Genomic DNA, 19,709 nt, shown 5'->3' on the forward strand with positions numbered 1-19,709 from the left:
GAATATAAACTGTATTCTAAATTAAAAATATTATAAAATGTAGCCCTCCACATCTCAAATGTGGGAGCCTCACTCTGAAGCCAACATGAGGCAATGCATAAACATGGCACTGCTGTGGCGATGAATGTTATATATCTACATTTGTATACTGGTTGTTCACTTGAGGCCTTTGCCCATATCCCTGGTAAGATCATTTCCTTCTTTATTGATATAGGAATTCCTGTAACCTCTTGCAAAAACAGCTCTATTTGTTGCTTTAATTGTGACAGTGCCATACAGTTGAAGAAGACATGCACAATATCAGCTCTATCGTTGCTGCATCTGAAGCACTTTCCATCGTTATTCCCACCCCACTTCATCATACGCTCTGGTGTGTGATATAAATCAAAGACGATCTTGAAGTGTTGTGTTTGCAAATTCGATGATAACAATATTTTCCCAGTAGTACTGATAGCAATCTGCATAACCTCTCCATTATGCCCTAATCGTGCAGACCATTTAAGATCATGAGCAGCCAAATTATCCTTTTGAGACTCAATTAAAATAGAATATAATACCGGTAATACCTTAATACCCACATGTAGATGATGTCTAACAAGATAGTCATGTAATTGCAGATATTAAAAAAATTCTTGATGTTGAAGTTCATAACTTTCAGCTTAGTGAGCATAATACCCCCCTTAAATAAATCACCCAAATATCTAATCCCCTTCATCTTCCAACACAGCATTTTATAATCCCAAAATATTTCTTGCAACCTCACAGCTGAATTGAGAGGAGAATATTAATTCAGCTGTGGAATATCCCTTTTCCATACCTTGTAAACTGTAATCATGACCTTAAACCTTGTTTTTTTATAGTAGTTTTGCTCAGAGAATTTCACTAGCACGTTTCTAGCTTCCTCCCCAAGCAATAAAATTTCGTTCCAGGGACAAGACTCTTTTAATGGTCTTCTAATCTGTTGCCCACCTGGTTCAAGTAATACCTTCTTTGCGAATTTAAGCCCACTTTTAGAATTTAGGGCCAGATGTAGGTAATCCCAGATTACCGATTCTTAAATACCGAATCATACCGATTCGGTATTTAAGAACTGGCAATCAGGATGTAGGTAATTTTACCAATTTAATTACCGAATCGGTATGATTCGGTAATAACCGAATCGGTATTTACCGATTCGGTAATTGCCATTCATTCCTATGGGCCTAGAGGCCCATAGGAATGAATGTCAATTAATTGGGGGAAACATTGAAGGGTGGCAGCGTGTCACTTTGACACCCTGTTGCACCCCTCAATCGTGCATGGGTGCACATGTTGCAGACATACATGACCATCTGCAACATGGCACTGTTTCAAAAACAAATGAAATGCTTTTTAAAGGGTTTTCATAATTTACCACCAATTTCTAGTTGGTGGTAAATTAAGAATTCTTAAACCCCTGTAGCACTGATTACAGTGCTACCTACATGTCAAAATACAGATTCGGTAATTATACTGATTCGGTATTTTACCGATTCGGTACAATTCCCGAATCTGTATTTTAACATGCCCCTATATCCCAAACTCCAAATACCGGTCGGTAACGGCCGAAATCGGACGTTACCGACCGGTATTTGCCTTCCTACGTCTGGACCTTAGTCTCCTAAACAAATGTTTTACTTTTTTGGGTGACTGGAACTTTCATCTGGAAATGTTGGAGACAAAGACACAAAGGAGCTCTTGGAGTTGATGTCTGAGTTGGGCCTTATTCAGCTTATCCAATAACCTACGCATCTAGCAAGTCATACTCTAGATGGTCTTTTTTCCAATACCCCTGCTCTTCATAATATACATACTCTTCCGCTAACATGGTCTGACCATCATGCTATCCTTTTTAGATACAAGCCTATTTCTATGTGACTACAGGAGTAACACTTCTACTAGTATCACTTGTAGATGTTGGCATTGCATTGATCCTCTGGTTCTGGTGGAACATTTAGCCCAAACTCAGTCGGACCTGGAGTTAAATGCAGAATCTCCAGCTATAAAATACACATCATGGCTGGATTCCAACTACCTTACCCTTGCCCCTACTGTGACCACTAATAAAAACAGGAAAACGCCTTCAGCCCCATGGTTTTCTGAAGCCTTAAGACTGGATAAACAGGCTTGCAAAAGGCAAAAAAGAGCCTGGAGACAACACTACGAAGCACCAGAAATAGTTAAATACAAAGCTCTGTAACAAACTTTTAAAAAAAAGTCATTTGCGAAAAGAGCCAATACTATACATCCCTAATTGAAAAAGCTGGGTACTCAAGCAAGGAACTTTTTCAAACAGTCAAATATTTGACGTCAAGTATAAATGGGGACCCTGTCATTTGTAGCCAAGATTTATGCGATACACTGCTCATACTTTTAGATCTAAGGTGGACCAATTTTTTTATCAATTTGCTTCTTCAAAATCATGTGAGAAGATAGGGCAGGAAGATACAGTCAAAACACTCCTACTTAACTTCACCCATACCTCAGAAATTCAAATAGTTAAATCTATCTCCATGGCCAAATCAGGATCACCGGAAGACCCCTGCCCCCCTAGCATTTTAAAAAGTATTGGTCATTTTATAGGACCTTACTTGTCTAAATTATTTAACCAAATGCTGGCACATGGGTCCTTCCCTTCTGTTTGGAAACAGACCTGCATTCTTCCTTTATTAAAAAAATCAAACCTCAATGTAAATGATCCTACCGATTATCGAACCTATTGCTAAAATTCCTTTACCTGAAACAATAATAGAGAAAATTGTAAATAAAGTGCTCTCTACTTTTATCACCGATACCGAAGTCCTGGATCATAGTCAATTTGGTTTTAGAACCAATGACAGCACGTAAACGATAAAAACTACAGAATAAATTCGATCTTCTCTAGATAGCGGTGGGTCTGCAGTTCTTATACTGCTAGACCTATCCGCTGCATTTGACACAGTAGATCACAATCTTCTGGTGCAGCGTCTAAAAATAATAGGAATTGGAGTAACTGCTCTTTCTCTTCTGACCTCTTTTTTGTAAGATAGGACTCAATCTGTTCATCTGGGCAATTTTAAATCAGCACCGTTTACACTGCCTTGTGGGGTCCCGCAGGGCTCTTCATTGAGCCTCATGCTTTTTAATATTCATGTAGCAGAATTGACCCCTTTAATCAGAAGCTTTGATCTGATTCCTACCTCCTTTGCCGATGATACCCAATTGGTTATTTCAACAGTGGACAAGGATATCAATTATTCCACTAAGCTCCATGATTGCATGACTAAATTTAGCACTTGGATGAGTGATCACTGCCTGAAATTAAACTCTTCCAAGACGGAAGTGATTATGTTTGGGAATCTCTTTCCTCCCTGGTCCCTGGAGTGGTGGCTAGATAATATCGGCCCCCACCTACACCTGTGACCAAAGTCAAAAACCTGGGAGTCATTATAGATGATAAGCTGAGTCTTAAATCTCAGGTATCTAAAGTGGTGTCCTCTGCATATTTTATGCTAAAATTTCTAAGGAAATATATGTCCTTTTATTCCTCTAAAATCCAGAAAGACGGTGGTGACTTCGCTGGTCTTACCCAAATTAGACTGTATATCAACATTCAATCTACTCTTCTAAAAAAACTGCAAACAGTGCAAAATGCTGCCGCAAGACTTGTACTGGACATACCTAAATACCAGTCGGTCAGAATAGGGATTCAGGACCTTCATTGGTTGCCTGTTGCCCAAAGGGTATAATTCAAAGCCTTGTGCATAGCTCACAAAGCCCTCCATAAAGAAGTCCCTCAATTTTTATGGGAGCTCTTTAAATGGTATATTCCAAATAAATCCCTGAGATCTGCAAACACTCATCTGATGCCTACGGCCAGAATAAGAAAGGTGAATTGGGGAGGTAGGAGCTTCAGCTATAACACCTCAAAGGAATGGAACTCTTTCCCACGATACTTGAGGGAAATTCCAATGCTCTTTGAGTTTAGAAAGCAACTGAAGACATGGCTCTCATAGTACTATTTTGTCTGAAGCACAGCAAGGAATACCGGCAGCGCCAAGACACCCATAGGTATACGCGCGCTATACAAATTGATAATAACATAACATAACATAGTTGATATATCGATGAAGCTTCTGCATTTATTACATCTTCCCCTGTCAGCAGGATACGCATGGTTGGCAGCAGACACACATAATAGTAAAAACAAAAATTCGGGACTGTCCATCCTCCCATACCCAGTGGTAACATCATAAATTAAAAAGCTCTCCTTGCTTTTCGTTGTCCCAACATGAATCTATCACATATAGATTGAATCCCTTGCAGCTGTTTTTTTGTGAACTCTAGTGGTACTGCTCTAAAATAGTTAGACAGGGATTAGACTACAAAGTCATACATAGTAAGATAGCATGTGCCAAAAGAAAAATAAATGCAATTTGGTATAAGGAAATTGCCTTCCAATACAATACTTATAAACAAGACAGATATGAATATGGAGAGTCGACTGGGCGGTGCCTTGCACAGAGACTTAGAGTTAGACAATCCTCTCAGAGAATTTCGGCTATGATTGATGCAGCGGGCAAAAGGGTTGAAACAGAAGAGGGTATTATGGGGGTTTTCTGTGAGTTTTATCAAGAATTATATGGGCAACATGACTTAGATGAATTAGATATAGAGAATTTCTGTCGAAAAATAGACCTGATCAGGATAAGTGCAGAGGAGCAAATATCTCTAGATGAATTGATAACAATCGAGGAACTGGAGGAAGCATTAGGACAGTTAGCACGTGGGAAAGCTGCAGGACCAGATAAATTACCATTAGAAATATGTCAGCTGTTTTTCAGGTGTTGAAAATTGATATGTTGGGTGTTTTTCAGGCAGCCCAGCTAGGGAATGTGCCTCCATCATGGTATGAGGCTAATATAATGGTGTTTAAAAAAAGGACAGGCCTCCTAATACACCAGGGTCATATAGACCAAAATCTTTGTTGAACGCCGATGGGAACATTTATGCTAAGATTTTAGCTAATAGGTTAGTGCGAGTTATTACGCCTTTAGTTTCTATGTCCCAACATGGATTTATTCCAGGTAGAAGTTCCATTACTCATATTCATAGAGTTATCATAAAAAGTTTGGTTTGCTATTTCTCAACGCTGAAAAGGCGTTGGGTCACGTTTCATGGGTTTTTATGTGGGGTATCATGCGGTGAATGGGGTTTGGGCCGGATTTTATCAAGGCGATTCAGAGTATGTACAAGTCACCACGAGCTAGAATTTTTGTTATAGGCAGGGAATCTCAGCAAGTATGTATAAATAGGAGAACAAGACAGGGATTCCCCTGCTACCCAATATTGTTTGCGCTATATATTGCCCCATTTGTGCAGATGCTAGAACAAAGCGCTAGTATAAGGTCAAAGGAATGGGGCTTTTTCAGGTACGCATTCTAGCATATGCGGAAGATATTGTAGTAGCTTCTGCAGATCCAGCACAAGCAATAAGGGAGATAGAAAAGCTTGCTGAAGAATTTGGGGCAGTTTCTGGATATATACTTAATGTGGCCAAAACTCAGATAGTGTGTACTAATCAGGCCTGTCTGGGGGAGAGTCGGGTAATGGACAAAGCTTGATACCTTGGTATAAAAATTACCATGTCTCTACAAGAATTAATTGAGGTTAATTGGGGTAATATAGTCTCAGGGGTGAAGCAGCAGTTGGATCTGCTTGAGTGTCTGCATTTGACTTTAGTTAGGAGACGAAATGTGCTAAAAATGATTGTCCTTCCCAAAGTACTTTATTATTTTAGAGCAGTATATACTCTAACCATTGGGATTTTGAAAGTGTTAATAGTATATTGTCTGATTTAGAACTGTCTGCAGCATTTATGAAAAATAAAATGTTTGATGGCTTGTCTGTTTTTGATACCATGTTCTGTTACCAACATTATGGTCATCATTTTCTCCATAAAACAAGTGCACCACATAATGTTTTCGCTTACCACCAATGGGAACATAGCCCAACACCACTGAAAGGTAGTTCACAAACGTTTGCACAAAAGTTTGCTTATTTTTCTGGGTTTAATATGTTAGGTCCACGCTCATATTATCATAAGCCTGCACCTGCGAAGAAAAGAATGCTCACTATCACAAAAAACAGATATACTCGGCATCCTTTATTACCCAACTGTCTGAACAGGGTTTCGACTTATGGGGAGACACTATAGACATAAAATCAGTCTGGGGTACTGAGGAATGGTAGGTTCAGGGAACTGAGGCACTATTTAGAGCATTTCTCAAACCATGACAAATCTTTTTTCTGAACGACACTGTGCAACAGACTTTCTGTCTTGGGTTAGCCAAGACTAAGGTCTTGAACACACCTTGTATTCCCTCACTTTCACAGTTGGGGGGATGGCAAAACTATAAAGAAAAAGGTGAGGGTACACTCAATGACATCATGCATAGCATGTCATACAATTCAACAGACCGCAATTGGAAGGGATGGTTGGTTTGGCCTATAGACACAAATAGGTATCAGTCAAGATTCAGGGGTACCGCTGAAGGGTTTAGTATCCATAGGCCTGTCTTACACCATGCACAACAAGAACTTCCAGGAGTGGTGCCATCATAGAGTGTTGGGAAGTTATGCCTGATTGGCTAAGAACCTTGACACTGTCACAGGTGAAACAACACTTTTCCTTACTCTCAGACGACAAGGATCTTAGGGATTTTTTGCTAGGTCCCTAAAAACCATGGCAGAAATGCTTCTTATATGATGTTTATAATGAAATTTGGAAAATCTCTCAACAAGAAGCTGAAGAGAGATTTGTGAAATTGACAGAATTAACTTAGAAAAGGATTTGGCTGTGGTTGACAATGGTATGACCACATTGACATCCAGAATTTATTCACTGGGCAACATTGTATCTTCTGCTATAGATATAATGGAACAGGATCTGTCCATCGTACAACATGGACAATCACAGTTATGTTCTATTGTACCATTAAGCTGGATGCTAAAATCATTACACTCTGGTTAAGTGCCCAGGCGATATATCAACAGCACGTCTCTGTTTTCTGCATATAATTTGACTGAAAAGCAGACAACAATGACACAAAGGGATGCGAAATATACAATGCTGCACATTGAAAAATTAGATTGATGACCTTTTTACAGTGGCAGAGTCACAGTCCACAGAATGGTTAATTCATGGCCATATAACATTGCCAGTAACAATTTTCCAGTTTCAATATAGCCTAGAACACCACTAGGTAGGCATATATGAAACAATGGGTAGGGAATGCATCCATGAATCTTGGGAATTACAGTATAGATTTAGATGCAGGAATGGGGACACTGAAGTGTTTTCTCAGTGGTACAGACTGCAAGAATTCTTTGAGTGGCTCTCTCATTTGCCAGGATATTATGCTTCACGGGGCCTGTAATGGTTCAGGACCGTCTTCATGCGGCGAATCAGAAATGATGCGCGAATCCATTTTGTTTTGTCACAATACTTTAAGGGTATTAGTGTTTGCAGATTATATATTTCTTCAAACTTTGACCCTTGGTGCTGAATTCAAGCCCTGATCTTCCTCCTTAAGGTGTTACAGGCAGTTGCTGGGCTACAAATAAACATGACCAAATCTGAAGTTCTAATTATAATGGCAGTGAACCGCTTAGCAGAATCCTACCCAAGATAACTCAGTTTTGTTGACTCATGAGCTCCATTAATTACTTGGGCATCCCCCTGATGCCAGACCTCTACACTTTCACCAGGAGAAAGTTTGAACTTCTCTTGCGTGAGACTAAGACCTCAATGGCACCCTGGAAAAATCACTCTACTCTCTTTTGTGGGTAGGACGTATTGCGGCATTTAAAATGATCTTGGTGCAGCCTGTTTTTATTACTATTCCAAGCTATGCCTCTCCCCATCAGCAGAGACAACATGTCTTGTCTCCAGGCAGACCATATGAATTATGCCTGGGAAGGAAAACGTTAGAGACAGCTCTTCAAGACTGCCACAAAACACCCCTGCGAGGGAGATCTAGGGGTACAGGCCTGTAGCGAGGAGTAGAAGTTTTGGGGCAGCCTGGCCCCTAAATGAAAAGTATACCATAAAAAGGGTCTTGGGGTGAACAGAGATGTGGTTAGCCCTACAATAGCTTTAAAAACACAATTTACTGAGGTTTTAAAGAACGAATACATTTGACAGTAGCTTTTTAAAGTATTCTACCTTGGCAACTATATACGATAAGTAATATGAAATTATGCCTTTAAAGCACAGTGACAAAGTAATGAAGGGAGCCGTTTGGGAAATGTTTGTAAAATGGTATTTTGAAAGCATGTCTAACAAAATTCTATTAAAAAAACTGAATAGAATATGAATGCAAGCATACATGGATTTGTGTATTTTCCATCAAGATACTTGTGGGGAAATGTGTGGCAAATGCTACCTTTGTAGGCACACTTTAGTAACAATCATTGCAAATAACAAAATGAGTTTTGAAGGCAGTTCTAAACACATTGTCACACGTGAGAGTACAAAGACATGATGCATACAACAATGTGATCCCACTGTCAGTCAGCAGTATTCAGAAAAATGCTATGACACTCTCCTAAAAAACACCTTAAACCCCTACACTAATGTATTTACAGATTAAACAGTGTTTAGATTCTACTACTAGCAGGGAAAGGAATTGATACATTTTGGGGGTAGATCCTCATTCTGTTGTGGTCTCTTTCTTTCCCTGACTGCCTACAGAGTGCTTCTACATTGACTGTGAAGGTGGCAAGCGGTGCAATTGAAATGATGATGAAAACTAAAACAATACAAACGGGGGATTGTCCTCTCCTTCAAATGCAGCAGGCCTAGCCTGATTGAAGCCCCTCTTTCTTTACTGTGACACCAGAATGCATATGACATCTGTGCACCACTGTGAACTATAAATCTGAATTCTGTGAATGTATATTGGCTGAGAAAGACTTCTGGTTAATTTTGGCAGGGCTGAGGAATTATTTTGCTTGGATGATAAAAGACTGTTTTATTGTCTCAAGATTAAAACTTAGGAAATATTAGTGGTGAACAGCAATTGCCAATGTTATTCCCTCTTGGTGCTATGATGTCCTCTGCACGGTAAGAATGCCCAATTGTTCTGTTTCTGGATCCCTAATGCTGTTTTTTTGTCATAGGCAAACATGAATCATGCGGTTGCGCCATGACAAAGGCCTGTCTCAGGGACTGTGGTATTGTTGGACCGGTAGGGACAACCAAAGCTCTGTCCTCATAGTGTTGGAAAGCTACCACCTTCAGCAGGAGTTGAGCAGCACAAGCATGGTGGTGGCCGCATAGCGTGTAGTGATCAGTAGTAGTGAACGGGAACTTTCACAATGTGTCACTGGAGTGAGGTCAACAGTTTCACTCACCTTTTTAAAAGTTCTGCTTCTGTGTGCTCTACTTACCCTTGTCCTACATCAGGTAGAGACCGAGTGCTGCGTAGCGCATGAGAAGTGACTCTGTTTTAGTTGTATGTGTGCCTGCGAAGGCTACAGGACAATGGTGGTGCAGTACTGTACAGGACATGTGTGAATAATACATGTGAGGTGCGTTGGTATGCCTTAGAGGAATACATGTAGTATGTAGTGCTGAGCAGAGCAGGTACAGAACAGCTTGTGCTGGGTTATGTATTTGTGTGAACTACATGAAATGAAAGGTGAAGAATTGTGCAGCGAGCACATAGTGAATGTGTGTGTTTTGAAATCACCCACCCTGGGTAAAGATAGAAGAGTGTCAGTGCCAAACAGCGTGGGCAGACTGAGGTGTGCTCTGCTCTAGTGTCAGCAATGCACAGTCTGTGCCTTCAAGCTGGTACCCAGTGTCATGTTAATATTCATGTGTTGTGGCATCCCTCATCATTGTCCTAATGCTGGTGTCCTTGTGTCAGTGACTCAGCATTAGTATTTGAGAACTTCTCAGTGTTCCGGGGTAGTTTCCCAATGTCTATGTTTTGTTATATATGAACCAGTATCCCTCTGTGTCTCCCATCAGTGTTTCAGTGTCATGTTCCGTGCCCCTATTTTTCGGCCTACCAAGTGTCAGTGCCAAAGTATCAATGTCTCAGGATCAATGTCCCCATATCAGTTCTTTTGGTTGTGTTACTGTGGCAGTAACTCCTTGAAGTGTTGCAGTGCCCAGTGTCAGTATCAATGCCTGTGTCCCTATGTTTCTGTCTCCAAGTCAGTGTCCCAGTGTCAGTGACCCATGTCAACAACCACAGATCAGCACAGCAATTTTGAATCCCTCCAGGGAGTGTTTGGGTGTTGTGTCCTTGCATCAGTATCTTAGTGTGAGCATCCTAACATCCCCTTTCCAATCTCAGTGTTACTGCCCTACCCCTACCATTGTCACAGTATTGAGGTCTGAGCCCCCATCAGCATTCCAGTGTTGCATGCTGCATCTGTGTTCCAGTGACTGTATCCTTGTATCAGTGTTACACTGTGATAGATGGTGCCACTATGGCAGTGGCTCCCAGTGTCATTGTTGATGCCACTAAGTCTGTGACTGCATGTCAAGTTTGTGACCTGTGCCATTGTTCCAGTTTCACTGTCCCAGGTAAAAATCCCAATGTCAGTGTTGGTGTCTCTGTGTCAGTTTTCCAGTATCTGTGCCCCAGTGGCAATAGATCAGTGTCATTGTCTCCATGCTAGTGTCTTTGTGTCAGTGCCCCCTACCGGTATATACATTTCAATTTACTAATGTCTTCTCCGGCCAGTCAATGTCCCTATGTCGTGACCTGGTATTGTGTCCTACTGTGCACATACTTGTGCCCTAGAGTCCCTGTGAAAGTGTCTCAGTGAAACACCCTCATGCCAGTGTCTCAGCATTAGTGACTGTGTCCCATGTCAGCACTCCAGTATCACCGTTCTAATGGCAGTATTGGTGGTCTTAGTTCGGTGTTTCCTTGGCAAGTACCTCAGTGTTAATGTTGTTTACCTTTAGAATTATCCTAGTGACAATACTTATTTGTGTTAGTGTCCCCTTGTTAGTGTCCTAGTGTGGTTCTTCTTTTAGCAGCATGTTAGTGTCCCTATGTCCACGTTGAGACTCTTGTAGCAGTGAGCAAGTGGCAGTGTTAGTGCGCACTTGCTAGGGTCCATGTGTCATTGTTTGTACCCTGAGTCAGTTTTCTGGTGTTGGTGAGTGCCTCCCTCCCAGCCCCCAGCCAGTCACTTTCAACAAAACATTTTTTTGTCTATCTAACTACTCAAAATAAACAGGTAATATAAAAAATACACAAAGGGTTACGTGTAGGATGTGGTCCTTTATTGCCATTCATGGTTGTGGTGACATTTACAAGCCACTGAGCCGTCATCCTTGTGGTGTATGATGTCACCAAAACCCCTTGATATCAATTTTTGACCCTACTAAATACTTGCCATCTATATATATATATATATATATATATATATATATATATATATATTACCTACTGGCGGTCGCCAGTAGGTATATATAGTTAGGATTTTTTCTCTATGGGTTTTTTGAAAATTCTATGTCTAATAACTTTGGCGTTTGTGGACGGAATTGGCTGAAATTTTCAGGAAAATGGCACATTTTGTTTCTGAGCAGACCTTGAAAATTTGGGGGGGGTTCATCAAGGGGGGGCCGAGAAAAAAGGGGGGTCCCAAAACGTGTTTTTAACATTGAGTTTTCCTCACTTTTAGCCCGAACGGCTGAATGGATTTGCACGAAACTTGGCAAAATTGTAGGGACTGGTAGCCCGATGTGCCTTTTGTAGGTCTCAATATATGTGCTCCAGTGGATTTTGAGAAATTAACGTTTAAAAAAAGATATATATCTGTAACAGCGGACCTGGCAGCGTCCCAGGACGCGTACTTTACGCGCAACGGAGCTTTGTGAAGCGAAGCTGATTGGTTCTCCGGCGTCTGTCAACATTCCAAACAGTCCGTAGCGGCCGCCATCTTGTCTCTCGGTAGGATCGAGAGACAAGAGGAGGCCAAAGCGAAGGGGCAAATGACCATAAGGGGGCATAGTACATTGTCGCTCACCCCCTAGGTTTGATGTGGAGGTTTTAAAAGGGCCCCGCGGGGCAAAAAAAAATAAAAATAATAATAATCGAACAGCTGAATGGATTTGCACGAAACTTGGCAAAATTGTAGGGACTGGTAGCCCGATGTGCCTTTGCTAGATCTCAATATATGTGCTCCAGTGGATTTTGAGAAATTAACGTTCAAAAAAAGATATATATCTGTAACAGCGCACCGCTTCGCGTACTTTTCGCGTTACGGAGCTTTGCGAAGCGAAGCTGATTGGCTCTCCTGTGTCTGTAAACATTCCAAACAGTCCGTAGCGGCCGCCATCTTGTCTCTCGGTAGGATCGAACAGCTGAATGGATTTGCACGAAACTTGGCAAAATTGTAGGGACTGGTAGCCCGATGTGCCTTTGCTAGGTCTCAATATATGTGCTTCAGTGCATTTTGAGAAATTAACGTTCAGAAACAAGATATATATCTGTAACAGCGCTCCGCTTCGCGGAGATAAAATTATATGTGTATTACCTAGCTGTTGCTAACACCAGTTAGCGACGGCTAGTAGAATATAGCGACCATCTTGGGCCCCACTTTGCATGTGAGTGATATTTATCACTAATGACATGCAAAGTGGGCATGCCAAGATGTTAGCGACTGGAAACAGTCGCTAACATCGCTATCTCCTATTATCAACTTTTGGAAATATTCGAGATAAGCGCGAATATCTCCAAAAGCTACCACCTGCCCTGAGCAGTTCTTAGCCATGCTATCCAATGGGAGGTGGATAACATGGCTAAGAGCATTAGCTCGGTAATGCATGAATATCGCTGAGTTTTCAGCGATATTAATGCATTGCGGTCGTTTTTTATCGTATTTCCGATAAACCTTGATAATAGCAAGGTTTATCTGCGATAATTTCTGACGGTAAAAAAATCGTTGCTAAGCATCGTTAGGGATAAATATCGCTTAACTTTGGTAATATGCCCCAACGTCTGTTAACGTTCGATTCGAAGGAAATCAGGAAGTGTTGAAAAACATTGTCTGCGCCATCTTGTCTTTTTTCAAATGCCACACTTTTGTCGTGCACGGCAGCCATTTTAGATGCCTTGACCAGACCCACTCTGTGCACGCTGTCGATCCTTAGCATGGCTCCCCACCCTCGCAAGCATCTCCCCCAGGCAGTGGTCACCCCCGCTCTCTGTCTTATGCATGGGTAATAAACCTCCCCCCATCTGCGCTGCTCTTCCCTGAGAATCACACCCTGTGCCCGCCCGACACCTCCCTTTCGCCCTATTCACTACCGCACCCTCTGACACTCCTTTTCCTCTGTGTCCGATTGTCCAGGCTGGTCCTAGGGTATCAGCTAGCCCTGCAGATGTAGTTTATGGCCACAGCTGTAAAGAATCACCCCTCTTCAAAGGAGTTATAGTAGATCAAGGCCCACACTCGATGAGATCCGTCACAGCAGAAGCGTTGCTATTATCTGAAAACCATCCTGTATTGTGATTGGGGAGGGGACCGAGCCTGAAGCGGAAGATTCCAGGGATGACTCTTTGTACATCAAAGTTTTTACAATTATGTGTCACATTAAAAATATATAGCACTCCGACAAAGTAGTAAGATTATAAAACTTTAATAATTTATAAATATATACAAGAAAACAAAAATAGTAATAACATATAAACATTTTTAGGGAAAAACAACGAAGTAGCGGTCGGCTGTGCGAATAGTCCCAACGCAGCACAACGTCCAGATTTCCGGCGTGGGGCGTCGCGGGGGGTGGGTCATCAGTAGCAAACTGTTGTGCGAATAGTTCCAAGGCAGCAGAACGCGCTGAAATCTAGATGACACTAAAGTGATGTCTAGTAAGTTGCCACCCAGCAAATAACGGCATGGGGCGTCGCGGGGGGTGGGTCATCAGTAGCAAACTGTTGCGCGAATAGTTCCAAGGCAGCAGAACGATGGCACCAAGGTGATGTCCAGTAAGTTGCCGCACTGGTTTTGGTATCCTACAATGCTGCTCCGAATAACGGCGCGGGCGCCCCGGGGGAGGCGGTGAACGGGCCTCTCCAGGTGGAGTGTCATCTGTTGTAGTGGGGCGCCCCTTTACCGTTTCAGTTGCCATTCCGTCCGTTTTTGGTCCACTGTGTCAAAAGCCGCAATTCAGCTGAGTTGCGCCCACTCTTGCGGTGCAGCGATAGGCGGCTGTCACAGGACTCTCAAAATGGCGGCAGGCTGTTTCCTTTTTGGGCCTGGTCCACTGAAATGGCCCTGGGACACCTTGGAAATCGGACGCTTGTCTGCTAGGTCTTGGACCCCATTCTCGAAAGCGTCCCCTCCGCCTTGAGAATTCATCAAAAGTTTTGGGGGCTCCGACTCCTGCAGGCTTCTGGTGGGGAGCGGCTGCCATGATTGCTCGCGGAATGACCACGACTGAGCTACGAGATGGTGGTGCTCTCATGCTGACGCCAGCTTCAGTCTGAAACATCCAGAAACAAGGTGGGGCTTTCATCGTTTGGGAAAAAAAAAAAGTTTGCATCCAATGAAAAGTGTTGTTTTTAGGTCACATGATCAAGCCTTCCATCATTAGGAAACCAAAAGTAAAATGAACCAATGAAAAGTTTTATAAACAAGTCACATGACCTGTTATGCGGCATAGGGTGTAAAATGCGGAGAAAATACGTTGGCACGTGAGGCGGCGTCAGTAGCGGACCGATGTGCGAATAGGCCGAAGGCAACACAACGCGCCAAGATCCGGATGGCACCGAGGTGGTGTCCAGCAAGTTGCAGCACTGGTGTGGCCATCCTACAATGCTGAAAGTCGGCGTGGGGCGCCCCGTTGGCACGTGAGGCGGCGTCAGTAGCGGACCGATGTGCGAATAGGCCGAAGGCAACACAACGCGCCAAGATCCGGATGGCACCGAGGTGGTGTCCAGCAAGTTGCAGCACTGGTGTGGCCATCCTACAATGCTGAAAGTCGGCGTGGGGCGCCCCGTTGGCCTGTGAGTTTGCGTCAGTAGCGGACCGATGTGCGAATAGGCCGAAGGCAGCACAACGCGCCAAGATCCGGATGGCACCGAGGTGGTGTCTAGTAAGTTGCCGCACTGGTGTGGCCATCCAACAATGCTGAAAGTCGGCGTGGGGCGCCAGTTGGCCTGTGAGTTTGCGTCAGTAGCGGACCGATGTGCGAATAGGCCGAAGGCAGCACAACGCGCCAAGATCTGGATGGCACCGAGGTGGTGTCTAGTAAGTTGCCGCACTGGTGTGGCCATCCAACAATGCTGAAAGTCGGCGTGGGGCGCCCCGTTGGCCTGTGAGTTTGCGTCAGTAGCGGACCGATGTGCGAATAGGCCGAAGGCAGCACAACGCGCCAAGATCCGGATGGCACCGAGGTGGTGTCTAGTAAGTTGCCGCACTGGTGTGGCCATCCTACAATGCTGAAAGTCGGCGTGGGGCGCCCCGTTGGACTGTGAGATGGTGTCAGTAGCGGATCGATGTGTGAATGGGGCCGAAGGCAGCGCAACAATATTTTCGGAATAGAAGACACCACTAGGCGCTGAGATTCCAAGATCCGGATGGCACCGAGGTGGTGTGTAGCAAGTTGCCGCACTGGTGTGGCCATCCTACAATGCTGAAAGTCGGCGTGGGGCGCCCCGTTGGCCTGTGAGTTTGCGTCAGTAGCGGACCGATGTGCGAATAGGCCGAAGGCAGCACAACGCGCCAAGATCCGGATGGCACCGAGGTGGTGTCTAGTAAGTTGTCGCACTTCTGTGGCCATCCTACAATGTTGAAAGTCGGCGTGGGGCGCCCCGTTGGCCTGTGAGATGGCGTCAGTAGCGGACCGATGTGCGAATGGGGTCAAAGGCAGCGCAACAATATTTTCTGATTTGAAGACACCACAAGGCGCTGAGATGCCAAGATCCGGATGGCACCGAGGTGGTGTCTAGCAAGTTGTGGCACTGGTGTGGCCATCGTACAATGGTAAAAGTCGGCGTGGGGCGCCCTGTTGGCCTGTGAGATGGTGTCAGTAGCGGACTGATGTGTGAATGGGGCCAAAGGCAGCGCAACAATATTTTCTACAATATTTTCGGAGTAGAAGACACCACAAGGCGCTGAGATGCCAAGATCCGGATGGCACCGAGGTGATGTCTAAGTTGCGGACCGATGTGCGAATGGGGCCAAAGGTAGCGTAACAAGATTTTCTGTATGGAAGATACCACTAGGCGTTGAGATGCCAAGATTCGGATGGCACCGAGGTGATGTCTAGCAAGTTGTGCCACTGGTGTGGCCATCGTACAATGGTAAAAGTCGGCGTGGGGCGCCCTATTGGCCTGTGAGATGGTTTCAGTAGCGGACTGATGTGCGAATGGGGCCAAAGGCAGCGCAACAATATTTTCTGACTGACACCACAAGGCGCTGAGATGCCAAGATCCGGATGGCACCGAGGTGATGTCTAAGTTGCGGACTGATGTGCGAATGGGGCCAAAGGCAGCGTAACAATATTTTCTGTATGGAAGATACCACTAGGCGTTGAGATGCCAAGATTCGGATGGCACCGAGGTGATGTCTAGCAAGTTGGTGTGGTCATCCTACAATGCTGAAACTCGGCGTGGGTCACCCCATTAGCCTGTGAGATGGCGTCAGTAGCGGACCGATGTGCGAATAGGCCGAAGGCAGCACAACGCGCCAAGATCCGGATGTCACCGTGGTGGTTTCATAGTTGAGAGGCTCTTCATCTGCAGTGGGGCGCCGAGATCCGGATGGCACCGAGGTGATGTCTAGCAAGTTGCTGTACTGGTGTGGTCATCCTACAATGCTGAAATGTAGTGGGGCGCCCATTTACCGTTTCAGTTGCCATTCAGCTGAGTTTCGGCTGCTCTTGATGCTACAGCGACAGGCGGCTGCAAGAGGACTCTCAAAATGGCGGCCTGTTCTTTGGATTTGGGCCTGGTCCACTAAAATGGCCCTGGGACACCTTAGAACTTGGATGCTCGATTTTTTTTTCCTTTCCTGTACATGCAAAAAAAGGTAAATGCCCGGTACGTTACACGCTTCATCTGCCACGATGAACTCTCCAGAGGAAGCGAAAAAAAATATAGTTGTGGTAACTATACCATGCATCGTCATATGGAGAGGTGGCACCAATTAATTATAGTGCTGCATAAAAGAGAGATTTGGAGGAGAACCCCTGACCTGCTAGTACATTCATCAAAGAAGTGGCACTGAGAGCTTCAGAGGCAAGGGAAACGGTCCCAAATATTTAGAAGAACTTTGGAAAGATTAAAATGACATGTTTAGATTGTGGTAAATTAATTTCATGTGGACAGATGAGTGTTACTCTAATAAATACAGCATATGAACATCATCATAGTCGATGGTTGGTAGAGACATTTTGACTATATCCTGGACCTGCCCGTCCTCGCCCAAAATGGCGCCGGAATAAATGGGACTCGTAACTCCTTGTTGTGTACTGGTTGCAGAACCTTGAAATCACGAGATACGTATGCAGTTTTGAAGCACATGGCGGGCGGGGACGAGAATTGATTGAATATTTCGACATCCCTATTGATATTAAGTTCTGATGTGTTATTGATTACTGTACTGTTGAAAGTTCGAATTAACGTCACCCATGGTACTTGCCCGCAAATGTATATCTAGATAATTTTATTGTAACTGGCCCTGTCGTATTTTAATTATAAAATGTACGTCCACCGATTCCGTAACTGTTAGACACCTTAGTTCTTGCAACCTAATGGCCCGCCCGTTACGTTCCTCTACAGTGTAAATGTCTATTCATCATATACGATTACAGTTTGCTCCGTGGCAGGCCCACGTGGTTATAGGCTCGTATTTGTATAATGAAATTTTCACAATAAAGGTTTTTAAAAGAAAACATGGTAGTAGTATATACATTGGTAAAGTTTTTAATAATAGTCACTGTTTTAGAATCATTAAAAGGCAAGTGAAATAAAGCAGACCAATTACATGAAGGGTAAAAGGTATAATACGAAGGAACGCAGTAAAGATAAATGGTCAAGGGCTGTTGTGTTTTCTATTCCTGCAACATAAAGTGATCGATAAGAATCTCATATTCAGGCGTATCGGCGACTAAGACAGCAGGTCGACCCTCTTTTGCTCAACGGCTCCGTCATGGGACGAAGAAACGCTCTTTTTCTCGAAAAAAGAATATATTTTACTTGCAGGACAGTTGTAAAATTTCCGGGAAAGTACATTAGCCTGGAACATTATAACATATATTTAAGAAAAAATAATGTTCGGAAGTAATTAAAAGCGTAATTTTTAGGTGATATGACCAAGGCTTTCATCATTAGAATAAGAAAAGTAAAATGAACCAATGAAAAGTTTTATTAACAAGTCACATGACTTGTTATGCTTACGTTACGCGCTGCGCGCCCCGGATGACTTCCGGATGCGCTAACGCGGCGCGTCATATGACGCATTACGCGACAACGCAGGTCCAGAATATAGTCAAAATGTCTCCACCAACCAGCGGTCGAAACACAACCCCTTTCAGCAGGCTAAATAGTTCTGTTAAATGACAACAGAAGGGACAGGCAACAAGAACCATCAGTCAAAGAGGGGAGGGCTAGTTCTTCTCTACCGGGTTACATTGGGGCGCTACCGGAACTGATCGAATTGGTAGTCTACAGTGTTTCTGGATGTTTCAGACTGAAGCTGGGGTTAGCATGAGAGCAGCACCATTTCGTAGCTCCGTCGTGGCCATTCCGCAACCAATCATGGCAGCCGCTCTTTATCGTTATTTTGGGCGGGGTGGGTGGCGGAGCCGAGCTGTTTTGCAGCCATCATTGTGTGGAGTTCAGTTCATCTCACTAGTTTTGTATTTGTCATGAGGGGTTGTTCCTAATGTTTCTATTTTAGCGAGGTCAAAAAGAGATCCCATTAGTGGCCTACTGATTTTGCTCGATTCCTTTTCTTTTTTTTTACACGATTTTTCGTTATCTGCAAAGACTAAACAGAGTATTGCGACTCTGTGTTTGTTTGTAAATAGAGAATGAACCAAAGAGAACTAATTCTAAAATAGTAAATACTTGGATAACAATCAATCAAATGGAGAGAGAAGCAGGCACGACGGATTACAACGGGGGCAAAGGCCTGCGTTAACTACCTTTCACTATCTGCAAAGAGAGAGTACTCCTAATAGAAATGAGGGGGGGGGCACCATTCAAAGCAGATCAGTGTGCATAAACACGAAAATGTTTTCACTTACCACGTACTTGACATTCGACAGCTTATGATATTTGCTATTAAAAAACCATTGAAATTCACTGAAAAAACCATAGGTTATAGACCATATATAGTTAGGAATTAGCATTTACAAAACCTTGAAAATTCACTGAAAAAAACCATAGGTTATAGACCATATATAGTTAGGAATTAGCATTTAAAAAACCTTATTTTACTCACACAAAACCATTGAAATTCCATATATAGTTAGTTGCACTAACTATATATCGCGCACCCGCAATCCACTGCTGATCATGTCACATATTACATCATTCATGACATGGTCAGTGACATCACTGATGACATCTCAAATGACATCACTGATGACATCACTGATGACATCTCATTTGACATCATTCTTGTGCTAATACGATAAACCTCTTCAGACTCTAATATAACCTTAG

General features: G+C 43.4%; 1 protein-coding gene across 4 annotated transcripts in view; it reads right to left on the reverse strand.

Annotated features, from left to right (window-relative positions):
• LOC144753257 (uncharacterized) overlaps window positions 1-19,709 on the reverse strand; it is a 72,382-nt gene that overhangs the window by 19,970 nt on the left and 32,703 nt on the right. The gene's annotated exons all lie outside the window — the stretch shown is intronic.

Source organism: Lissotriton helveticus, chromosome 5_1 (assembly GCF_964261635.1).
Source record: "Lissotriton helveticus chromosome 5_1, aLisHel1.1, whole genome shotgun sequence".
NCBI lineage: Eukaryota > Metazoa > Chordata > Amphibia > Caudata > Salamandridae > Lissotriton > Lissotriton helveticus.